The 23442-nt window shown below is 43.8% G+C and overlaps 1 protein-coding gene and 1 long non-coding RNA gene across 2 annotated transcripts in view; one reads left to right on the plus strand and one right to left on the minus strand.

Moving 5' to 3' along the window:
• Frs2 (fibroblast growth factor receptor substrate 2) overlaps positions 1 to 7712 on the minus strand; it is a 77403-nt gene extending 69691 nt beyond the window's left edge. Inside the window, exon 1 of the mRNA XM_057757902.1 lies at positions 7575 to 7712. The gene's annotated coding sequence lies outside the window, so the exon portion shown is untranslated. The remainder of the gene's footprint in view (positions 1 to 7574) is intronic.
• Positions 7713 to 8064: 352 nt separating this feature from the next.
• LOC130866668 (uncharacterized) lies at positions 8065 to 18126 on the plus strand. The gene is made up of 5 exons (XR_009056360.1): positions 8065 to 8172; positions 9048 to 9293; positions 12050 to 12151; positions 16547 to 16638; positions 17857 to 18126. It is a non-coding gene; the product is annotated as an uncharacterized LOC130866668 (long non-coding RNA).
• Positions 18127 to 23442: the final 5316 nt, after the last annotated feature.

A 23442-nucleotide genomic window follows, 5' to 3' on the forward strand; every position in this document is an offset into this window, starting at 1 on the left:
ACAGAATACTGTATACATAATAAATAAATAAAAAAAAAAAAGAAATGAAGCAGAAGGATCACACGTTTCAGGGCAATCTTGGCAGTACAGGGTTCAAGAGCAGTCTGTACTACATACATGAGAAGAAAACAAACTATATAATCATTACTATTTCATCAAAGAACTAATGTGTTCCTTTCAAAATTGGTAAATAATAGTTTTAGGAAAAAAAGAATTGTCTTTTAAATTCAACAGATTTAGCCTTACAAAAAGCAGACCACATTCTTATTCCACACAGCAAGTGACAACAGTGACATGGGAGAATGACACTGTTAACATACGTCAGCATTTGAGAACCACAGGTCTAACCTGCGAGGTCCCCAGAAGAAAGCAGCTGTAGTACAAGCTGAAAACAAGGATTAACCTCTCCAATAACAAGAAATGGAAGCCTCGAGGAAGTTTGGGGACTCTCCCAAAGTCACAGGTCAAGAATTATAACTCAGATTTGTATATCTCAGAGTCAATTCCCAACCATCAAGCTAAACTTTCCCACTTTTGGCACCAATGACAACCAAAGCATTTCCTAGACAGCTGGTAGGAGTGAGAGGCGCATCATTGGCCATTACTCAGACTAAAGCTAAATGGAACTCCTGACCTTTGCCCCATTAATACCAAGCTCACTGAAACTAAACCAAGCAGCCCAGACAAAGCACACACACAAGCCTCCCGCCTCCAACCACACCACTGCAGACCCTATGGACATCCCCTAGTGCCTGGGATGCAGCGAAAAAGTACTCTTGAAAAGCAAAAGGAAGGTATTTTCTTTCTTTCTTTCTTTCCTTCCTTCCTTCCTTTCTTTCTTTCTTTTGCTTTTTCGAGACTGGGTTTCTCTGTGGCTTTGGAGCCTGTCCTGGAACTAGCTCTTGTAGACCAGGCTGGTCTCGAACTCACAGAGGTCCATCTGCCTCTGCCTCCCAAGTGCTGGGATTAAAGGCGTGTGCCACCACCACCCAGCAAAAGGTATTTTTTCTTAAGAAATACTTCTACAGGAACTCTGACTAAAAACAAACTTACCTTTAAAATGTTACAGCCCTTAATCCCAGCACTCGGGAGGCAGAGGCGGGCGGATCTCTGTGAGTTCGAGGCCAGCCTGGTCTACAAGAGCTAGTTCCAGGACAGGAATCAAAAAGCTATGGAGAAACCCTGTCTCGAAAAATCAAAATAAATAAATAAATAAATAAATAAATAAATAAATAAATAAATAAAATGTTACAGCCCTGAGCTTCATTCTGCAAACTATTACAGTGTTTTACAGGTTAAAATACAATTTCTTCCTATTTAACTATTTAAAAAGCAAAGGACATGAAACCCCACAGATTTAGAGCTCTTAAAAATTTTCAAAGTACCGGGCTGTGTTGGCGCACGCCTTCAATCCCAGCACTTGGGAGGCAGAGGCAGGCGGATCTCTGTGAATTTGAGGCCAGCCTGGTCTACAAGAGCTACTGCCAGGGGCTGGAGAGGTGGCTCAGTGGTTAAGAGCAATGGCTGCTCTTCCATAGGTCCTGAGTTCAATTCCCAGCAACCACATGGTGGCTCACAACCATCTGTAATGAGATCTGGTGCCCTCTTCTGGCGTGCCGGCATACATGGAGGCAGAATGTTGAATACATAATAAATAAATAAATCTTTAGCCGGGCGGTGGTGACGCACGCCTTTAATCCCAGCACTTGGGAGGCAGAGGCAGGCGGATCTCTGAGTTCGAGACCAGCCTGGTCTACAAGAGCTAGTTCCAGGACAGGCTCCAAAACCACAGAGAAACCCTGTCTTGAAAAACCAAAAACCAAAAAAAAAGAGCTAGTTCCAGAACAGGTTCCAAAGCTACACAGAGAAAACCTCAGAAAACAAAACAAACAAACAAGAAAAAAAATTCAAAGTAAAACATAATCTTCACATATATTATATGATAGATGTGAGTATCTTATTCTTTCATCCCTCTATGGTAATCAGAGCATTTGAATAAAACTGTCATGTTAATCAAGAGTACTTTTACTGGGCAGGGAATGGAGTTTGGTGCTACACCACCTATCTGTGATAGATGTCTGTGATGGAAGGCTTGATCAGACACCACAAAAATAAGAAAGGTATTATAAAAGAGCAAGAGGGGAAAAATATGAATACCATTTTTTACAAAAGGTAATGTTAACAGTCACTGTCATGAGAAACTCAAGTAATGTCTCTGAATACCAGACGTTCTTAATATCGAATTAAAAATAAGTCATACACATTAAAAGGGGGGGGGGAGAGAAGAATACATCAATAGCCTCCAAATCTTCACAAGTCACCCAGCAGACAAGCCTAAAGGAAAGAACCACTCCAGCGCTAAGGTGACCAGGCTGACACTCTGAACCAGTGAGTCTGAGCGCCTGACCTCCCTGGAAACAGAACAATCCTAGCACAATATTCTGCTAGCAAAGTCACGAAAAGGTCTACTTCTTGATTTTGTTGTTATTTGTTTGTTTGGGGTGTGGGCAGGGTATTTGTTTGTTTTAGAGACCAGGTCTCAGGTAGCCTGGGCTGATTTCAACTCCCAGTGTAGCTAAGGAGACCTTGACCTTCTGGCCCCACAACTCCTTCAAGTGCTAGAGTTAGAGACAGGCATAGAACTTGCCTAACCCATAGTCTAGGGCCTCAAGACTAAACTACACCCGCAGCCTGCCTCAAGTGGATGTTTTATTTTTGTTTTTTGGGTTTCTGTTACTGTTGTTTTTGAGACAGGGACTTTACAAAGTCCCTGCAATTTACAAAGATCTGCCTGCCTCCGTCCTTCCGAGTGCTGAGATTAAAGGGCACCACCACAGGTCACAGGATTTTTGAACTTTTTAAAATTAGATTTAGTGTGTGTGGGGGGGGGGGGGGGGTGTCTGTGATAGGAAGAGAGGGGTACCATGGCCCATGACCTGCAAGTGGAAATCAAAGAACAACTTTAAAGTTGTTCTTTCCTTCTACCCTGTGGGTGCCAGGAACAGAACTCGGGGCATCAGACTTGTTAGCAAGCACCTTTCCCTGTTGAATCATCTAGACACCCCTCAACTGGATTTTAATGAACAGATTTTTTTTCTGCTCATCTGAATTTATAGCTCAAGGAAACTACACAGATTATCTAATTCCTTACCCACTGCATAAAATATACTCAGTGTTTTTCTGTTTTAAACAGATGCCATTTAAACACAGGGTTGGTTTTGCTGCTGTTGCCTTGGTTTTATTTTCTCTCTACACACTCCCTTGGCACTTTAACCTCCTTATACAGATTCAACACATAGATCTGTCTGAATAATCTATTTGTGTTTTCTCTCTATTTATGTTTTGTATATGTCTAGCTCTAACCTCTCTCTTGTACCACAAACCTCCATTTCCAAAAGCCTTCATGCAGTCCCAGCAGGTAAGTATGTTCAAACCTGGCATGCCAGGCCTGGAAGCACACACTGGCAACCACAGCTTCTCTGGAGAGCTAGGCAGGAGTATGAATGTGAGGCTTTACCCCATCTTAGAACAATGGAACCTAATGATGCAACTCATTGCTCACATCCCTAGTAATCACCATCAACAAGATCCAGTTAGAAAGCGTAGCTTTCGGTTTCTGACTCCACTACCCTTTCCTATCAGGCCCCTACCTCCCCACTGATGGTGCCAGCTAGGCCCTGCTGGCCCTTGGCCTACTATCATCACTCTCAGAATGCACAGCAATGCATTAATAGTTTGCAATAATAAATCATTCTGCACACTAAACTATCACAAGGTACATACTTCTTGTTTTCTTCCAAATGCTGAACTTCAAAATACAGCATCTAAACATGCGCCACAATCCATCCTCAACTTAAATCCAAACTTCACTTCTAATTCCAAAATAAACCATCCAGGTAGTCTGGTACACTAACTTTTTCCCTACATCACGAGCCTTCTCATCTCCAAAACTGTCGTTCTCTTAACCAGTCACCAACTAATTTAAAATAGTTAGTTTAAGAGCAGGGTACAATGGAACATGCCTATAATCCCAAGCACAGAAGTGGAGACTACAGATCAGAAGATCAAGGTCTTACTTAACTGCAAAGGAACCTTAGGCCTACTTAAGAGGCAGGAGACTCTATCTCAAAAATTACATGAAAGAAATAAAAAGAATACACGTTTATTGGAAGTACCAACTTCCCCACAAGATCAATCTGGCTTCAAAGAGGGACTGTTACACTAGCCACATAACCTCCAGGGGAGGTCACTGAGCATTTGAGACTCAGTATCCAGACTATTCTGAGAGATGCCTACACAGTAAGTAAGACCCTGTCTCAACAGAAAGAAGCTTCTATGTTGCTGTGACAACAATAATAAAATTAAGTGAGCCGGGCGGTGGTGGCGCACGCCTTTAATCCCAGCACTCGGGAGGCAGAGGCAGGCGGATCTCTGGGAGTTCGAGACCAGCCTGGTCTACAGAGCTAGTTCCAGGACAGGCTCCAAAACCACAGAGAAACCCTGTCTCGAAACCCCCCCCGAAAAAAAAATTAAGTGCCCAATAAATAATAGCACTGACCCACCCTTGAGTGTTACCGTGTCTCTACAGTTTTTCACGACGACTTAAGCTAAAACAAACATTTTCCTTTTGTGCAATCCCAAACTTTAGATAAACCCACTCATGTGGTTAAGTATTTACATACATTTCTTCTATGTTTTCAGAGGCTCTTCCTTTGCTGTGAACAGGGTCCTCTTGCTAGCAGTTCACCATCCTCTTGTCCCTGCTTCCTTTGCCTCTGCATGCACGACATCACATCCAGCCAATTATGTATTTATACTAGGAACCTTGCACAAATCTCTTACATCCCTACTAGACTCAAATTTCTAAAGACCAGCCTTAATCTTTGTGACTTAGAGTGCCTGACACAGAATTTTTCATGAAGCACTCAACACCTTCATCCAAACTGAGTCCCAATTCAAAGGTTTAGTATTCGTAGACAGTGCAATTCAATTCTTCATGATTTCAACACACCTTGGAAAATTATCAAAACATGAATCTTAAGTTATAATGGCTTCGCCTTTATTTGTCCCTACATGGTTCCCTAAAAGAGCCTGACACAGAGAAAATGCTCAATATCATTTGACTTAAGCAATAAAATTTACAATGCCTGAAAGTATACGATTTTCACCAATTTCTTTTTTGCTTTTATAACTGCCATAATTTTTCCCTTCAAAATAATTATATCCAGAGTACAAATCCATAACCAAATCTAACTTGACTCATTTTTCAGACTCTAATTTCAACATCCCAATCTTAGGCGCTGAACAATTGAGTATTTCAAGGTAGGTATATAAGAGGCCACATTTTCCATCCAAACCTAAAAGTTGTACATCTTAGCTTTACTCACATTTTCCCCACAAACTTAACACACACACACACCTTTAGTGCTAAGTATCAATAACATAGATTTGGGTGGCTGGGGAGATGGCTCACAGGTAAAGTGCTTGCTGAGCAAGCCTGAAACCTGAATTGGGATTCACAGCACCCACATAAAAGCAGGTCCTGTATAGCATGTCTGTGGCTCTTGGAAGGAGATAGGGGGACACCAGCAAACACAGGAGGATCCCTGGGACTTGCTGGCCACACAGTCCAGCCCAAAACTCCAAGCTCCAGGCTCAGAGACACCCTGTCTCAAATAATTAATAGTAATAACAATGAGGAGGAGGAGGAAGAAGAAAAGGAAGAAGACACCCAATGTGAACCTCTGGCATTACACTGAGACATTTTTTTATTTTGGTTTTTCAAGACAGGGTTTCTCTGTCCTGGCTGTCCTGGAATTCAATCTGTAGACCAGGCTGGACTCAAACTCACTGAGATTCACCTGTTTCTGCCTCCCAAGTGCTGGAATTAAAGGTGTACACCACCACCGTCTGGTGAGAAATTTTTTTTAAGGTTTATTTATTTATTATGTATACAACATTCTGCTTCAATGTATGCCCGCACGCCAGAGCAGGGCGCCAGATCTCAGTACAGATGGTTGTGAGCCACCATGTGGTTGCTGGGAATTGAACTCAGGACCTCTGGAAGAGCAGCCAGTGCTCTTTACCTCTGAGCCATCTCTCCAGCCCGAGAAATTTTTTAAATGAAATAATTCTTCCTTCGCATAAGTTAGTTCATGGAACTTGTCACTTCAAACTATCCCCCTTATTCATGATATCACCTTCCTTTCCAGTGGTAGAGAGAATGACAAGACAGATAGACAGACAAGACCAAAAAAAGTATAGATCCTAACATAAGCATAATATGAGAAGAGCAGATAACATCACTGGTTTGATGGAAAATGACTTACGTATACTTGACACTGTGACAACACAGGTCGTCTGCAACAAATGAACTTTCTGGTTATAATTTTAAACTCAATGAAAGTGGAAAATATACCCATTATTTGCTACAAAACTTTCACCGGTAGTTTAAAACCTAAACTCCATTTACTAACAGTAGTTACAAGATTTTCTTCTCTAGGAAATTCTAAGTTTATTCGAGCTAAACGCTTCATACATTTAAATCAACAAACACACCTCTGCCCAGCTGTAGGAACCTCCGATGCGTTGCAACAACAGCTGGACTACACAAAGAACCTCTGATGAGAAACTGAGGAATATTTTTCTAAGCTCAAGAAATGACAGTTCCAAGTATGAAAGTAAACAAATCTGGGGTAGAAAAGAATACCATTCTCCAGCCCTTTGCAGTCAATTCGTGCAACATCCAGACTGAACTCTTACAACTGCGACTTCGGTTGAGCACAGAAATTCGAAAGGCTGATTCGGGAATTAGCATCATTTTTTTTTTTTTTACGTCAGCAAGAACACGGGAAAACTCATCTGAATCTACGATTCTCCTCCAATCTTCGTTTTGTTTTTATTTTTTTAAGAAGCGACTTCAACAGTTTCAGCTTTCAAGCAGAGTCAAGACCCTTCGAGGAAAGCAGCTGCCTCAGTGACCCTCCGCAGGCATTCAAACCCAGTTAGTTTCAAGCCGAGTCCAAAGGGAACCCAGGGGACCCCGACGCAGAACTGGATGAAAAGCCCCGCACGAGATCTCCAGCATCCACACAGGGAGCGCCCCACCCTGGGACCGAGACTACACCCCTGGGACACAGGATAATTGCTGAGCCGGGAAGGGGGGGACAGACCCAAGAGGCGACGAAAGTAGGGTGCCGCTGTCCAGTACGGTGAAGCTGTGCAGGTTCCCGGCGCCGGGGTGCACAGACCCCCACTGCGGAGGCGCCGAGCCCACCATAGCCGGAGCAGAGAGAGAGAGAGAGAGGGATGGGGAGGGGGGGTCGCAGCGCGGGCGGCCCGGCCCCGCTCCCGAGTCCCCTCCGCGTCCCCAGCTCCGGGAACCCGCTCCTGCCGCGCCCCGCCCACTCCGCGGCCCCGCAGCGCGCCTCTCCCCGGGCCCGCGGGCCGCGCGCGCTCCCCGGCGCTCGACGACCCCCTTCCCGGACCCCGACAGCTGAACCTGCAGCGGACAGCCGGGTCCGAGGGCGCCCGCCCGACCCGCGCAGACCCGCTCAGCTTCCCCGGCTACTCACCGCCGGCACGGGGGCGCTGCGAGGGCGCGGGGCGGCGGCGGCCGCGGAGCTCCGCAACTCTCTCCGCGACCCGACCCCCGACTCGGAGCCGACGGAACCTCGGCGCCTGTGTCTACCAGGCCTCTCTCCTGCCCGAAGCCTAGACAAGCACTTCCGGGGGAGCGGGGGAGGGCAGGGTTTTGGCACCGGAACTGCTCCCGGGCTGGAGTTGCCAGGCCTCCCGGGAAGGGCGGGGCCTCTGAACCCGGCGCCCGCCCCCGGACTCCCTGCTAACTCTTGTGGCCCCGCGGCCCCCGGGCGACGGCTGGTACCCCTTATTTTAACTGCTGTTAGGATTGTTCCCCTCCAGCCACCTAATTCTATGGAGGCTCGGAGAATCCAGCCGAGCCCAGTGCATTCACCCGGCTGGCCGACGGTCCCGTGGTGTTTTCCCCACTTGCTTCTGTCTCGCTTAAAAACGCAGTTGACATTCATCGAAGGCTTACTGAGTGCTAAATAGTGCATCACGCGCTTCGGCTGCATTAACTATTCTAATCACCTTCAAACTCCTGGAAAGCGGTGCTATTCTGTACATCTTACAGAGAAGGAAACCGGCCAGGTACCAAACTTTACCGCAAATGCTGGCTCTTGGTTTTATTTTAATTTGTGTTATGTGTAGAACTCTCGTCTGCTCCAAACAAGACTTTTCAAACTATTCAAAAAGAGGAGCTAAACTCTATTCCCCTGTATCGTTCATCCTTTTCACATTCAATAAAAGCCGGGATGAGGGCTCTGGAACCTCAGTGTCTGGAGCCCGTTATTTTACTTTTCACCTTGACGAGTTAGTTAACCTTTTAAAATTTGTGTGCGTGTGTTCATCTCTGCACTGTAGAGGTTAATAATACTATAATGCATGGTAACCCTTTCACGAACTGACCAGTAACAGGTACTAGAGAAGACCTGGGATTTTGAAGCTCTGACCAAAGACGATAGGAGAACCCACAGAGTCAGACGCCAAGCTAGGAAAAGAGGGAAGGTCTTTAAAAACTTCCTCTGCCACAAAATCAGTAAAACGTCAGGTATTGGAGGCAGGTTTTCTCTCTGGAGCTAGATCCCACGGAAGGAAAAACAAAAAAAAAGGGCTCCAGCCTGACAAGATACCTTGTGTCTGGAGTTCCTGCAGTTTAAAGGCGGAGGCAGGGAGAGTCCAGGGAGTTTGGGCCAGCCTAGGTTTTATAGTGAGTTCCAAAGCCAGCAAGGACTGTGTAGCAAGACCTTTGGAGAGAGAGACAGAGACAGACAGAGAAAAGAAAAAGCCTCTTAGAATTCAGAAAGAGAAAAAAGAAAAGGCCTCTAGTGTCAGACAAATACTTCTGCGAAGAGTCTTGGAACAAACAGAGTAAAAGAAAACCCCTTATAACAAATTTAAGATGCAAACAATCCCATCACTAGTGCTGTATTTAAAGTACTGCCTTGTGTTTTATGTAATTGCAGAACCGTTTGTAAACACTTCCATAATTCCCAAGTTCAAGTCGCCTTCCATGCCTCCTAGGAGAGTGAAGCAAATACCAGACTCCGCACAGTCAAAACTTCGGTTGTCTCCAGCCATACCAACGCTCGTGCACGTGCACACGCGTGTGTGCGCGCGTATACACACACACACACACGCACGCATGCACGCACGCCGAGGCCTGGAGCCCTAATGAAAGGAATCCTCAATCACAGACTCTCGTCTAACTGGTAAGATATGTAGCCTGGATTTAAAAGTGAATCTGTTTTCTTACGAGCTTCTCACCACCTTGCCAAGCAGTTCTTAAGCTTGGAAGTGCAGCGCAATCACCCGGAGGGCTTGCTGAGCCACTTGCTGGTCCCCATCCCCAGCCTTTCACTCACCCGGGCTAGTGCTTCTCAAGGTGTGTCCACGGTCTAGCAGCTCAGCATCACCTGAGAACTTGTTAAAGATGCAAATAACCAGGCCCCGCCCCAGACCTTGTAAAGCGGTAAGTCTAGGATAAGCCCTGACAATCCTTGTTTAGAGTCGTCTCCCCCTCCCCCCCAGCCAGGGCATTCCTATAAGCTCTTGAGTTAAAGACCTGCCGCATTCTAGAAGCCTAACGTTCACATATATATTCTTTTCTAATTCTAGTAAGTCTACAGCTTGGGATTGTTTTTGTTTTGGAGTGTTGAGGGCTGAAGTCTGTCTCTCAGCCCATTGGAAGCAAATGTCACTGAGCCACATTGTCAGTAAGAAGAAAAAAAAAGTTTGCCTGTTAATTAAATGATATTTTGGAACATTTTAATTTTTTTATTCGTCTTTTTTTCTCTCCATAGGAGATGAGGTGGGGTAAAATGAGTTTTAATGGGAGTTCTTTTTGATTTGTACTTCAATTGAACCAGATAATTCTGGGTTGGGGTTGGAGGTGGGGGCGTTGGAACGAATCTTACTTGAGGACTGCTCGGTGTTGAGGCTTTACCTGCATTTTCTAAATTAATCTTCACTGTGCTGTGAGGTTTTATGGCCTTACTTTTACAAATGAGACTAGCTGAGACAGAGGTGAAATAATTGACTTAAGGCCACATTCTTGTTCTGGGGTCGAAACGGGATTACTCAAAGTTCCCTCTAATTCCAAAGCTCATGAGCTTTCCATTTTGTGGCTGGAGGCTGGAGAACCGAATTCCAGTGGCTCCACCACCCGAGCTATGCGGCATTGAGTAAGCGATTTCATCTCTATTTTCAATTTCTCCGTCTATAAATAATGTTATCGTAAATCTGCCCTTCCCACACGAGAATGTCAAAATAAATGAGGAAATAAAAGTGCTCTCAGTTCTTTGAAGAAAACCAGTAAAAGGGCTGTAACAAGTTACGGTCTTGTGCGTTTAGACACAGCATCCCGTTTGTGAACTTTTTGCTGGTTCTTCCCTTGATTCACACGGAAGAGAGCCCCACCCCACAAAAGTTGTTTAAGTTCATTTGCCAGGGTCTCCTTTCCTAAAGAAGATGACAGAGATCTTTTTTTCTTTTGGGGGTGGTGGTGGTTTGGTTTGGTTTGGTTTGGTTTTTCGAGACAGGATTTCTCTGTGTAGCCCTGGCTGGCCTTGAACTCACTGTGTAGACCAGACTGGCTTCAAACTCAGAGATCTGCCTGCCTCTGCCCCCCCCCCCACACTCCCATGCTGGGATTAAATGCATGCACCACCACCACCCAGGGACAGAGGATCTTCTCTGTGTGTTTTTAAAACTCTACAGAGAGCAGGGCCCAGAGGTTCACACGAGTGCTTGTAATATCCCAGTGTTTAGCACGTGGAGGCATTTACAAGAGGGAAGGCAGCCTGAACTATACAGTGAGCCCCTGACTAAAACTCAAGGTGCTGGGGTTTAGCTCAATGATAGAATGCTTAACATGCCCAAGGCCCTGGGTTTTATCCCCCGCCACCCTGCCAAATGCTTAATTTAAATGACAGGAATTTCTTACAAGGTTCACAGAACCCGCTTTGTTACCAAATGCTAGCCCACCCTCATCCTAAAAGCATTTTTAATCCAAACCATTTTTTTCTTTCCATTCCAGGCACCCCTCCACCCTCCTACCTCCACCCACCCTCTACCCCCCACCCCCTCCCTCCCCGACCCCCGGCAAAGAAAGACTTAAAATTCCTGTTATTTTATTATGTAGAAGGATTTAGTTCTTAATCTTTATCTCAGGCCAGACTCCAGGCCCATCTTTACTGACTTAATAGCCAGGTTGCACAACCACAGAGGATGCTGTTCACAGAGAATACAGCTTGAATGCGGCTCAAGGGGGTGCCGGTCACACCGACCCCATGCCTCGTGGAGCCGTGCAAGGCGAGGACCCTGCCGCTGCTAAGCAGCTATCCGCAAAGCCATTAAGGCAGCTTGTTAAACAAAAGAGCTGCACTTCAGCGTTCACCCTTTGCCAGGCCTGGAGATAATGGGGTTCTTTGTTTATGCTTTGTTTGTTTTAACATAGGCCTGATCCCTTACCACCCAGCCTAAGTCGAAGGCTCCACACTTCTCTGTGGCATTTTTCACTGCCTTCCCCCGAGACCGTCAAATCTTCCCCAAACCTGGGAGCTTTTTAAATGTTTCGGTTTTATTTTTAGATAGGCGCTTATGAAGCAGTTCGGGCTAGCTTCTAGTTCTCGTTCCTCTTGCCTCCACCTACCAAGTGTTGGGATTACAGACGAGTGTCACTCTGCCTGACTGGAGTCTTTTAAACGTGAAGATGTCACACTTTGTCTACTTCAACTTTTCTGCCTTCTTTGGCACCGTGCTTGAAAAAACACTGCTTTGGGTGGGGGCACTATGGACACTGTGTGTGTTGAAGGGTAGGTAGAAGGAGTTGAAAATCCGCTCTAGAATGTGTTTGTCCCATATTTTTTTGTGCTGAATTGTGCCGAATTTTGTACTGAAAATAAATAACCTCAAACTTTGCTCTTTTTTTTTAAAGATTTTTTTTTCTTTTTGAATTTGTTTTCAGACTTACTTTATGTGTATGAATGACTTGCCTGTGCCCACAGACGTCAGAAGAGGTGTACTGGATCTCCTGAAACTGGATTTATAAATGTTTGTGAGCCTCCACGTATGTAAAGGGAATTAAACCCAAACCCTCTATCTAAGAGCATCCTTTGCTCCTAACCATTGAGCCATTTCTCCAGCCCCAAGATTTATTTTATTTTTAATTATGTGTGTGGGCGTGTGTCTGTGTGTGAGTATATATATATACTTGTGAGAGCAGCTTCCCATGGAGGCCAGAGACTTTAGATGCCCTGGAAAGCCAGTTTCTTTTGATTGTAAGCCACCCACCGCTGGCACCAGGAACCCTTGGGGGCCCTGGGAAAGGAGTGCAGTACATGGTCTTGTTTGTTGTCAGTTACTGGTGGGAGTAGTAAAAACTGGTGGGTTTTATTATTTGTGAGTTTGTTTGTTTGTTTTGTTTGTTTTCCTGTGTATGAGTGTTTTGCGAGTGTTTTGCCTCCGTGTATGTCCCTGCACCATGTGCAGGAATACGGAAACCAGAAGAAGTCACAGGTGATTGTGAGCTGCCCTGTGAGTGCTGGGAATCAAACCCAGTCCTCTGGAAGAGCAACCAGTGCTCTGAATCATAGTGCTCTCTGCTGCCTTTTGTTTTGTTTTTGAAACAGCATCTCACTGTCTTTCCAGCTGGCCTGGGTGGACTGTAACTGTGTAGACCAGGCTGGTCCCAAACTCACAAAGCTCTCCTATCTCTGCCTCTCAGGTGCTGGTATTACAGACATCCACCACGATGCTCAGCAAAGAACCATACAGGCTCTTAGCCGCTGAGCCGTCTCTCCAACTTTATCAACTCAAAGCTTTAAAATTGAGGCCAGGGATGTAGCTCAGTTTGTTGTTGTTTTTTGTTGTTGTTGTTTTGTTTTGTTTTGTTTTTTGTTTTTTCGAGACAGGGTTTCTCTGTAGCTTTGGTGCCTTTCCCGGAACTAGCTCTTGTAGACCAGGCTGGCCTCGAACTCCCAGAGATCCACCTGCCTCTGCCTCCCGAGTGCTGGGATTAAAGGTGTGCGCCACCACCACCCGGCCTGTAGCTCAGTTTGTAGAGTGCTTGCATATAAAAATCCTTGGCTTTGGGTATAGAGAGATGGCTCAGGGCTTAGGAGCACTGCCTGTTCTTCCAGGAGAACTGGGTTCAATTCCCAGCACCCACATAGCAGCTCACATCTGTCTGTAACTCCATCTAGTTCCAGGGGATCTGACACCTTCACCCCAATGCACATAAAATAAATTTAAACAAATTATTAGAGGAAAAATCCCTGGGTTTAACTCTTCAGGACCACACTGAAGATTTTTTGGTTTGGGGGGGTTTTTTGTTTTGTTTTGGTTTTTTTGTTTTTTTCGAGACAGGGTTTCTCTGTGGCTTTGGAGCCTGTCCTGGAACTACTCTGTAGACCAGGCTGGTCTCGAACTCACAGAGATCCGCCTGCCTCTCCCTCCCGAGTGCTGGGATTAAAGGCGTGCGCCACCATCACCGGGCCACACTGAAGTTTTTTAAGAGCATAGGAATCCTAATGCATGCCTATATTTCCAGAATTTGGGAAGTAGAGACAGAAAGGTCAGGGGTTCAAGACCCTGTCTCCAATTTCTCTTTTTCTGGCAACTCTTGAAACTTAACGTACTCTGGCAAGCATCTGGCACAAGGCACCATTGTCTTTGGTTCAGACGCCTCTTGCCTTCTTCATCAAGGTTAGTGAATTGTTCTCCCTCACAAGTAAAATCTCCACTCTAAGTCTGAGCCACTAGGGTAGAAGAGAACATAGGCATTTTAAAGAAACAATATAGAATCTTATTGTAACTATTTATTTGAATGTATTTTGAAAGAGTTTAAAGGTATTTTCTTGGAGAGTAGTTCCCCAAAGGCAAGTGTAGACAACAAATTATATAATCTATACCAATGGGTTTTGTTTTGTTGTTTTTAACAAAGTGAGTAGCTCAGGCTGGCCTTGAACTCACTAGGTAGCCAAGGATGACGTGAGCTTATGAGGTGCTGGGGATAGAAGGATGGAAGCTAGGGCTTCACGCATGTTAGATAAATACCGGGACAACTGAGTTACATGCCCAGATCGCCTGCCACCACCAACTTAAAGGAGTTGTAGATACTAGCTGTCAACTGTTTGGAAAGAGAAAAGACATTATCAGATACTTAGAAGTAACTCTGAGATTGAGATCGGATCTTTCCGTCCCCTTTGTTCTGAATGGAGAAAGAGCCCCAGAATCAGCTGCACAGCTGGTTAAGGTAAATAGCAAGGGACAGAGCTGGGCTTAGAAACAGACAGTCTGTCTCCTGAGACACAGTCCTAACCACTAAACTAGTATTTATGGAGCCTTTCCCATGTGACAGAGCCATGACTGCCTCCCACCTGGAAGACCTGATTTATGGAAGAATGTGCCTATCTCCTCCAGGCCTTTTAGAGAAATCTGTAACCAACCCACAAGAACCTTCTCATCTCCCTCCCTCTGCTTCCCACGATGTACTGACATGTTGATCATCTTCCTTCTGAAGTGTACAAACTGCCAGACATCTGAAGTTTTCTGAAGTCTCATATGATACTTGTGTGAAGTTTGTTTTTACCGAAAGCTACTACCGAGTCTTCTGCCCGTAGGGAAAGGTTTTGTTTTGTGTTTTTGTTTTTTCTCACAGACAATGGATGCAAGCTAACAAGATCAGCACTGGGAACCACTATCTGCAGTCACGTTGTGCTGGGGTAGAAAAATGGGAGCTAGTAAGAGTGAATTTGAGCAAAATGTCACCTTGACACAAATGTAGCAAAACCTAAAAAATAACCTCAAGGGAATAAGCACTGATTTTTTTATTATATTTTGCATTTTATTTTCAATTAGCTATTAAGAAAAAGTATTAGAACTTACACTGGCCTATAAAAGGATTAAATTAATTGGCGTCTTGTCCCCAGGACTAAGTTATTTAAATGAGTTTAAAGAATGAAGGGTTACATTTCCACCTCTACTCTCTTTTATTATTATTATTATTATTATTATTATTATTATTATTATTATTATTTTAAGCCAAAGTGGTGGCTCAGAGGGAAAGGGTGTTTGCCCGATGACCTGTGGTTGATAACTGGAACGCACATGGCGTGCGGGTTGTCCTCTGCTAACCCTCCTCCTGCCACACACACACACACACACACACACACACACACACACACACAGAGAGAGAGAGCACATACACTATAAATATTTTTCACTTCATTTTAAAAATGGTTGCCCCTCTGACTCGGCCTCAGATTTTCCTCCTGGAAAATACAGATGCTAAACGCATCTTTCTGTCATGGAGATGTTTTGAGACGTAGCTAATAAAGGATTATAAAGCACAGGGCTTTGAAGTATAAAGCCCTGCATAATTAGTAAATGCTATAATAATCATCCTTATAATAATAGTAATTTTCAACCAACACATCAGCCAGCCCCAGATGCCTTTAGTCACCTCCCAATTAGACAAAAGTGTATATGCCAACTATGAAATACAATCAAAATCTTAAACCACAGACCAGTTCCATTCCCTCCTTCTTGCCCTGCAGAATATGAAGGTTGAATGCCAGACAGACAGCCTAGCCCCAGTGCCTCCTAGCAATGGGACCAGCTTGTGCAAAACAAACTTCTCGGGCCTGATCCTTTTATTTTTAAACCACGGTTATTTATTGGTTTGCTAGAGATATGCATTCGTGCCGCAGTGCATGTGGGAGGTCAAAGGACAACTTGAGAGAGTAAGTGCTCCTCCATCCGCCACAGGGACCTCAGGGACAGAGCTCAGCTTTCTCAGCCTTGGCAGCAAGCACCTTTCGCGCTGAGCCGGCTCGCTGGCCCATGGTCTGTTTCTTTAACTATGAAATGATGACTGGTGGTGCCCAACTGTGTTTCTGTGGGAGATTAGCAAAGTAACACTAATAGAATCCGTCCGGAGGTATAGAGCTTAATGGATGTCAGTAAGGACGACAACAAGGCCCGATGCATGAAAAAGCTTAAAATGGAGGTTGAATATTTATTCAGGGGGTTATGGAGGGGGAAGGGTGAAGAGGGGGCTGAGAGAGAGAGAGAGAGAGAGAGAGAGAGAGAGAGAGAGAGAGAGAGAGAGAGAAGAGGAAAAAGGGGGGGGAAGCGGAGAAGTGGGGAGAGAGGCAGAAGCAAAGCTGCCTCTCTGAGAGGAAAATGGAAAAGAGCTAGCCCATGCTTTTGAATAGAAGAGAAAGTAAAGTCAACACACGCAACTTGAAGAATGATTTAAGCATTTACCAAACACAGTCTAAGCACTTGAGTGCTAGGTTCAGATTGCACAGGGAACAGTGGACCACTTTATTTCCATTTGTAACGGCTGTCTTTGTAATAAATGACTATGTTTAGGTTGTATATGATGGGGGGGGCTTAAAATGTGAAAGTGTCTCTTTCCCACTAGTGACCCCAACCCCTGGCTCCTTTCTCTCCACAGATGTGACCAAAGCCGATGGATCATTATACCATTTTCTGGGCCCTCACCTGATCTCTTACATTCCTACAAACAAAATCCAACATTCAAGCAATGTATGTACTTACAACATTCGTGCTTAAAACCCTAGAAGAACAGAACCTTCCAAAGATTATTTTAAGAATTTAGCATTTTTATGGGTTTGTGTTTTGTTTTAACCTTACCTCAAACTTGTGATCCACCTGCCTCAACTTCCAGCATGCTGGGATTACAAGCATGTACCACCAAGCCTATTGTAATATACAAATATATATAGTATATAAATATATAGTATACATATATATTGTAATTTAATATAATATAAATAATATGATATCTATTTAATATATTAAAGTTTTCATTGACTTATTTATATATCTTTATGGAATATAGTGTGATATTACAATACATGTATACAATATCTAACAATAGGATTGAGGTAATTGATATATTCCTTATTTTATTTTATTTTTGGATTTTCGAGACAGGGTTTCCCCGTAGCTTTTTGGTTCCTGTCCTGAAACTAGCTCTTCTAGACCAGGCTGGCCTCGATCTCACAGAGATCCGCCTGCCTCTGCCTCTCGAGTGCTGGGATTAAAGGCATGCGCCACCACCGCCCGGCTATATTCCTTATTTTAAACATTGCTTCTTTGTATTAAGAATTTTATAATTCTGTGAATTTTGCATTTGTATTTTGAATTTGTATTTGAACTTTGTATTGAATTTCATAACACTGTAATTTTTTTTTTTTTCTGAGACAGGGTTTCTCTGTAGCTTTGGAGCCTGTCCTGGCACTAGCTCTTGTAGACCAGGCTGGCCTTGAACTGAACTCACAAAGATCCGCCTGCCTCTGCCTCCCCAGTGCTGGGATTAAAGGCGTGCGCCACCACCACCCAGCAACACTGTGAATCTTGAAGTATTGAGTCAATTGTTCTGTGAGGAGTGTAGCTCAGAGGTAGAGTGCTTACCCACTGTACTCAGAGCCCTAGGTTTGAAATGCGCACACACACACACACACACACACACACGAGTCAGCCATGGTCAGCCCACTGTACTATGAACGCTGCCCCTCTGCTCCCATTAATGCCTGAGTGGTTTTAAACTCTGGGATATTTACCAAACGGTGATCTAAGTCATTTGCCCATTTGCCATTTTACCTCCCTGAAAACGGTGCCCATTTAAGACTCCTGTTGGAACGAGTTGCAGTGCAAATGCTTCCTTTCTTGGTAAAGCAAATTTCATTTTCCATCACATTTTCAATGCCTTGTAATGGAATCCTTTTCTAATCTCCACAGAGCATATGAGAGCGAGGAACCCAGAAGCCCAGGGAGCTTCTAAACGGTGACTGTGGAGAGCAGCCAAGGATGAAGAATGGTGCCAAGTGCAGAATCCTCGAGTTGCTCCCTGCAACAGCAGAAACGCGTGCACAAAGTGTACTTCACAGGGGCAAAGCATCTCACCTACAAAGATAGAGCACAGGCGGATAATAGTGGGGAATCAGGGAATAGAATGTTTCAGGAGAATGTTCTCTGAAGAAAAAGCCAACGACTTTTGGAGAAGGAAGAAAGGAGAATTAAGTAAGAAGTCCTTGCTACACTAATATTTAAAATGTTTCTCTTATAGTAAATTAATGGCTGGACTTTTATTACTCCTACAGCAAGCTCAGTGCACTTAAAAAGATACATACAAATCTGGGAAATCCAAAGTTATTCCTAATTTGAAAGATTTTTAATTTGAAATATCCCTGGACCCAAACCACTGCAAATGTTTATTGCATGCTTATTGTGCACGGGGCACAGGATGTTACAGAGAATACCAAGAACGCCGAGCACCAGAAGAGAATAAAAATGCCAGTTGGGGAGATGAGTTGTGGTCTCATAGAAATGAGCCATAAGGCTGCAGCACATCTCGTGATGAATGCAGAAGGAGTAACAGAGTCGTTAATTCGGGGAGACTGTTTCCATCATTCATGCTCTTAAGACCGACTCTGAGATGGGACTTAATATTTTAAAGGATTTGTAAAGGATCCCGGCATTTTTTATTTTAAGTATGGCTGTAAGGAAGTTCAAAGCACAACTAGAAACTCTCCTGCCTCAGACTCCCAAGATCTGGGATTACAGGCACGCTTCACCACACCTGGTCTTCCGTGTGATTGCAGTTTTAAAGCGTGGTGTTAGTCCTTATGGACTCCTGTAGCAAGACCTCCAAGACAGATGCTCTCTTGTTTCCCCTCAACTTCTTACATTCGAAACACCCAGAACTCCGTCCTTTGTCTTCTTCATCTGTTTTCCTCTGTTAGTGATCTCATCCACTTTCAAAGACGTGAATGTTGTCTATAAGCTAACCGTGGACAGAGGATTTCTGGGGGGAAAAGAAAATCAAGATTTTTTTTTTTTTTTTTTTTTTTTTTTTTTTTGGTTTTTCGAGACAGGGTTTCTCTGTGGTTTTGGAGCCTGTCCTGGAACTCCCTTTGTAGACCAGGCTGGCCTCGAACTCACAGAGATCCGCCTGCCTCTGCCTCCCGAGTGCTGGGATTAAAGGCGTGCGCCACCACCACCCGGCTGAAAATCAAGAATTGAAAATGTTAAGTTGAAAATGTCTCCTCTACTCCGATAGTATCCAAAAGGAGAAATTCCCACAGGCTGCTGTAGTGCCTGAAAACAGGCTAGCAAGAGAAGACTCTTCAAGTTCAGTGTGGGCTACAGCCAAAACAAAAACCTGGAGACAGAGCAGAATGGTGCGCTGGAGTCAGAAAGGAGACAACATTCTAAAGTGAGGGGATAGGATAGGTGTGGGAGGGTCCCTGATCAACCTCCTTTGGACCTCTCCTTCATGCCACTGTTCCTAGGATTAAGACCCCAACATCATCGTTTTGTTTAGGTTTCTAATAAACTGATGTAGATATTGGGAGAGATGACAGAGGAGGACTGTTAAAAGGATGAACAAAACGGTACCCTGAGGCTGAAAGCAACTGTATGCAGTCCTATGTTTCCAGCACACTGTCTATACAAATGTTTCTCCCATTGTTTCTGTGACACGCTCTGCTTTTTACTTAGGTACCGTCTTCACAAGTAAAATTTGCAGAGTCCTCGTTCCATATTGGAAGGCCTGGCCACTTTTCTATGATTGCAGTTTACCCGGCATTCTGTGTGAGCATAAACACATAAAATATTTATACATCCCTCCAATCTATAGAAAAGTCACTTTGGGGACTTGAAAACAGACTCGTTACAGATGGAGAGGATGTGAGAGAAGTGCCCTCAGTGTGCTGGCTCAGAACTGCAATGTCTGCCCAGCACTGTGCCTCCTCTCATAACGGGATGCTCTGCTGAATGAGCCCTTGTATGTCAAGATTCAAAACGTTCTTGTTTGCTCCAGACGAACAAAGCTCTCACAGACAGTGGGATCTGCAGGGCAACCGCCGAGTGTATTAAACCAATGTTCCCTCAACCACACTGTGAATGGTTTATCGTAATGGCAGTTCACACCTTCATGTATAGAGGCTGGTGTGCTGTTTGCGCAGCCGTCCTGCACAGAGCCCCACTGACTTCAAAGGAAGTGACATAGAACAGAACCCCAAGGTGTAAGGAGAGGCAAGCAGTATCTCCTCAGAACGGGGCTAGTTTTTGTTATTTATTTGTTTTTCATGCTCCCAGTAGAATTGGCTAGATTTATATACTAAATATCTAAAGACAGGCTCCCACTTTAACAGTTTATGAGTTGTCAAGTATGTGAATATGTATTGAGAAACTGGACATTGAACTGCTTTTGTTGTACTGTAAAGAAACCCATCCCAATCCCGATCCCATGGTTTTCTTGTGCTACAAGCCCCCAAGAGGCTGAAGCAATGTTAGACAAGCTTAGTAGTTCTGTATATTGGAAGCCACCTTGACACAAACCCTAAAGGGAGGCAAAGAGGAGGGAGAGGAGGAAGAGGAAGAAAAAAATGAAAATATAAGTGTGTATTAAAACTCTAAACGGGGAGGTCTTTCTAAGCTGAAAAGCAAGGAGAAATCACTAATGGTTAATAGACTAACCTACCCAAATTTTAATGTTTCTACATAAGCAAAATCAAAATAAGATAGACTCAAAAGGGAAATAAAAAGTTGTGGCAATTTTGGAAGGTATAATAATGGTATTCCTAATGTATTAGAAATTTCTGCACATTGGCTAAAAGTAAAGCAAAATAATTCCAGATGGATGGAGTTTAAAGTAGAACTTTTTAAAACTATTCAGCAAAAATAAAGTAAAAGAGACTGTCCAGCCTGTGGATAAGGAAGTGGGATCTGCAGGGTGACCACCTGCAGAAAGCCTACTCATATAAAACTATAAAGAAACATATCAACATATTTAACCATATAAAATTTAATTTCAAAAATTAAAAAAAAAACTCTATTATTAGGTATAGCCCAGTCATACAATATGTGCTTAACATTTTAAATTTTAAGTTCTGGGGACTGGAGAGATGGCTCAATGGTTAAGAATACTGACTGTTCTTCCAGAGTTCCTGAGTTCAATTCCCAGCAACCACATGGTGGCTCACAACCAGCTACAAAGAGATCTGGTGCCTTCTGGCTTGCAGGCATACATGGAGGCAGAACATTGAGTACATAATAAATGAAAAATAAATAAATATAATCCCAGCACTTGGGAGGCAGAGGCAGGTGGATCTCTGTAAGTTGGAGACCAGCCTGGTCTACAAGAGCTAGTTCCAGGACAGGCTCCAAAACCACAGAGAAACCCTGTCTCGAAAAACCAAATAATAATAATAATAATAATAAATAAACAAATTTTAAGTTCTGGGTTTAGGCTCTGGTATGTCAAGAAAGAAATAAAGTATATTTTCAATTAACTTAGAAAATATTTACAACAAGCAATTCTTTTAAATTTACAAAGAACTCAGTAAAATTGACTTTATTATTGAAGGAATATTGATATAATTTTTTTCTTATTTCAGGTACATAGGTGTTTTGCCTGCATGTATATCTGTGGACCATGTGCATGCCTGATGCCCACATACGCCAGAAGAGATCACTGGATTCCCTGGAACTGGAATTATAGGAGTGTGAGCTGCCATATGGACTCTGGGAATTGAACCTTGGACATCAGGTAGGGTAGGCAATACCCCTAACTGCTGAGATGCGTTTCCAGCCCCTTGACTTACTTATTTATTTTTGCTAAAGTACTGGAATCATTCATGGTGGTAAACATCTGAGCCCTCAGGAGGCAGAGGTCAGAAGATTGCAAGTGAAGGCCAGTTTAAACTAGATGGTGAGAACATACGCAAGGAAGAAAAGGGAAAAAATTAAAAGCACTAAAAGTTCCCTAGAAAAAACAATTCAAATATTTTACAAAAATATATACAAAAGCCGGGCGGTGGTGGCGCATGCCTTTAATCCCAGCACTCGGGAGGCAGAGGCAGGCGGATCTCTGTGAGTTCGAGACCAGCCTGGTCTACAAGAGCTAGTTCCAGGACAGGCTCCAAAACCACAGAGAAACCCTGTCTCGAAAAATATATATATATACACACACACACACACACACACACACACACACACACACAAATATACAATGCCTGACTAACAAGCATTTGAAAAATGTTCAGTTACTTATTACTTATAACAGGCTCGATGGAATACTCTTTTTTTTTCTTGGCTTCATATTAGTTGATAGCAAAAGATGAACCTGTATGCTGTAGTCCTCTCCAATGCAAGCAAATAGAAAATATCTTGAAAAATGACTTCAAAAATCAACAAAACGAAGCGCTGAGGAGATGGCTTGGCTGGGTAAGAGCTTGCAATGAATGTGGAAGATCTGGGTCCCCAGTACCCACACGCACACAAACAAACAAAAATATGAGTGTGTGACCCTGAAATCCCAGGGCTGGGGAGAACGAGACAGGAGGATGCCCAGGGCTCACTGACCAGTCCCTTAGCCAAACAATGAGCCCCAGGTTCAGTGAGAGAACCTATCTCAGAATATAAGGTGGCTAAGGATGGGCTTAGTTGATAGAATTCCTAGGGTTTCATCCGCAGGACCACATAAACTGATGGCGCACATCTGCAACATCAGCAGTTGGGAGTTGGTAGTAGATGTGGTCAGGAGTTCAAGGTAATCTTTAATCACAGCACGTAGGAGGCAGAGGCAGGGGAATCTCTGTGAGTTCAAGTCCAGCCTGGTCTATAGAGCTAGTTCCAGGACAGCTAGGTCTGTTACACAGAGAAACCTTGTCAAAAAAAAACCAAAAAAAAAAAAACCTCAACCAAACAAACAAAAAAAAACCCCCACAAACCTAAATAAATAAGTTCAAGGGCCAAGCGGTGGTCGCGCACGCCTTTAATCCCAGCACTCGGGAGGCAGAGGCAGGCGGATCTCTGTGAGTTCGAGGCCAGCCTGGTCTACAAGAGCTAGTTCTGGGACAGGCACCAAAGTTACAGAGAAACCCTGTCTCGAAAAACCAAAATAAATAAATAAATAAGTTTGAGTTCATCCTCAGTTAGAACATAAGATACATAAGACCCTGTCTTTATGTGTATATATATATATATGTGTGTGTGTGTGTGTGTGTGTGTGTGTGTATTTTATATACATATATATATTTTACATACATATATATATACACACACAAAATATGATAGAGAAGCGATTAAGGAAGAAAGATTACCATTGTTAACCTCTGACCTACACACACACGCGCGCGCACACAAACGGCATGCGCAGAAAATAAGCTTTCTGTCCTTTCCCAGTGAAAAGGCAAACTCCGGGGTCCAGACAAGCCCAGACTTGTCTGATCTGGTAATGTGATAGCCTAAAGATGTCCAAAGATTGGCCAGATGTGTGGACTTAAAACCAACTGCTAGAATATTGAGGGTAATGGTACG

Source organism: Chionomys nivalis, chromosome 25 (assembly GCF_950005125.1).
Source record: "Chionomys nivalis chromosome 25, mChiNiv1.1, whole genome shotgun sequence".
Taxonomy (NCBI): domain Eukaryota; kingdom Metazoa; phylum Chordata; class Mammalia; order Rodentia; family Cricetidae; genus Chionomys; species Chionomys nivalis.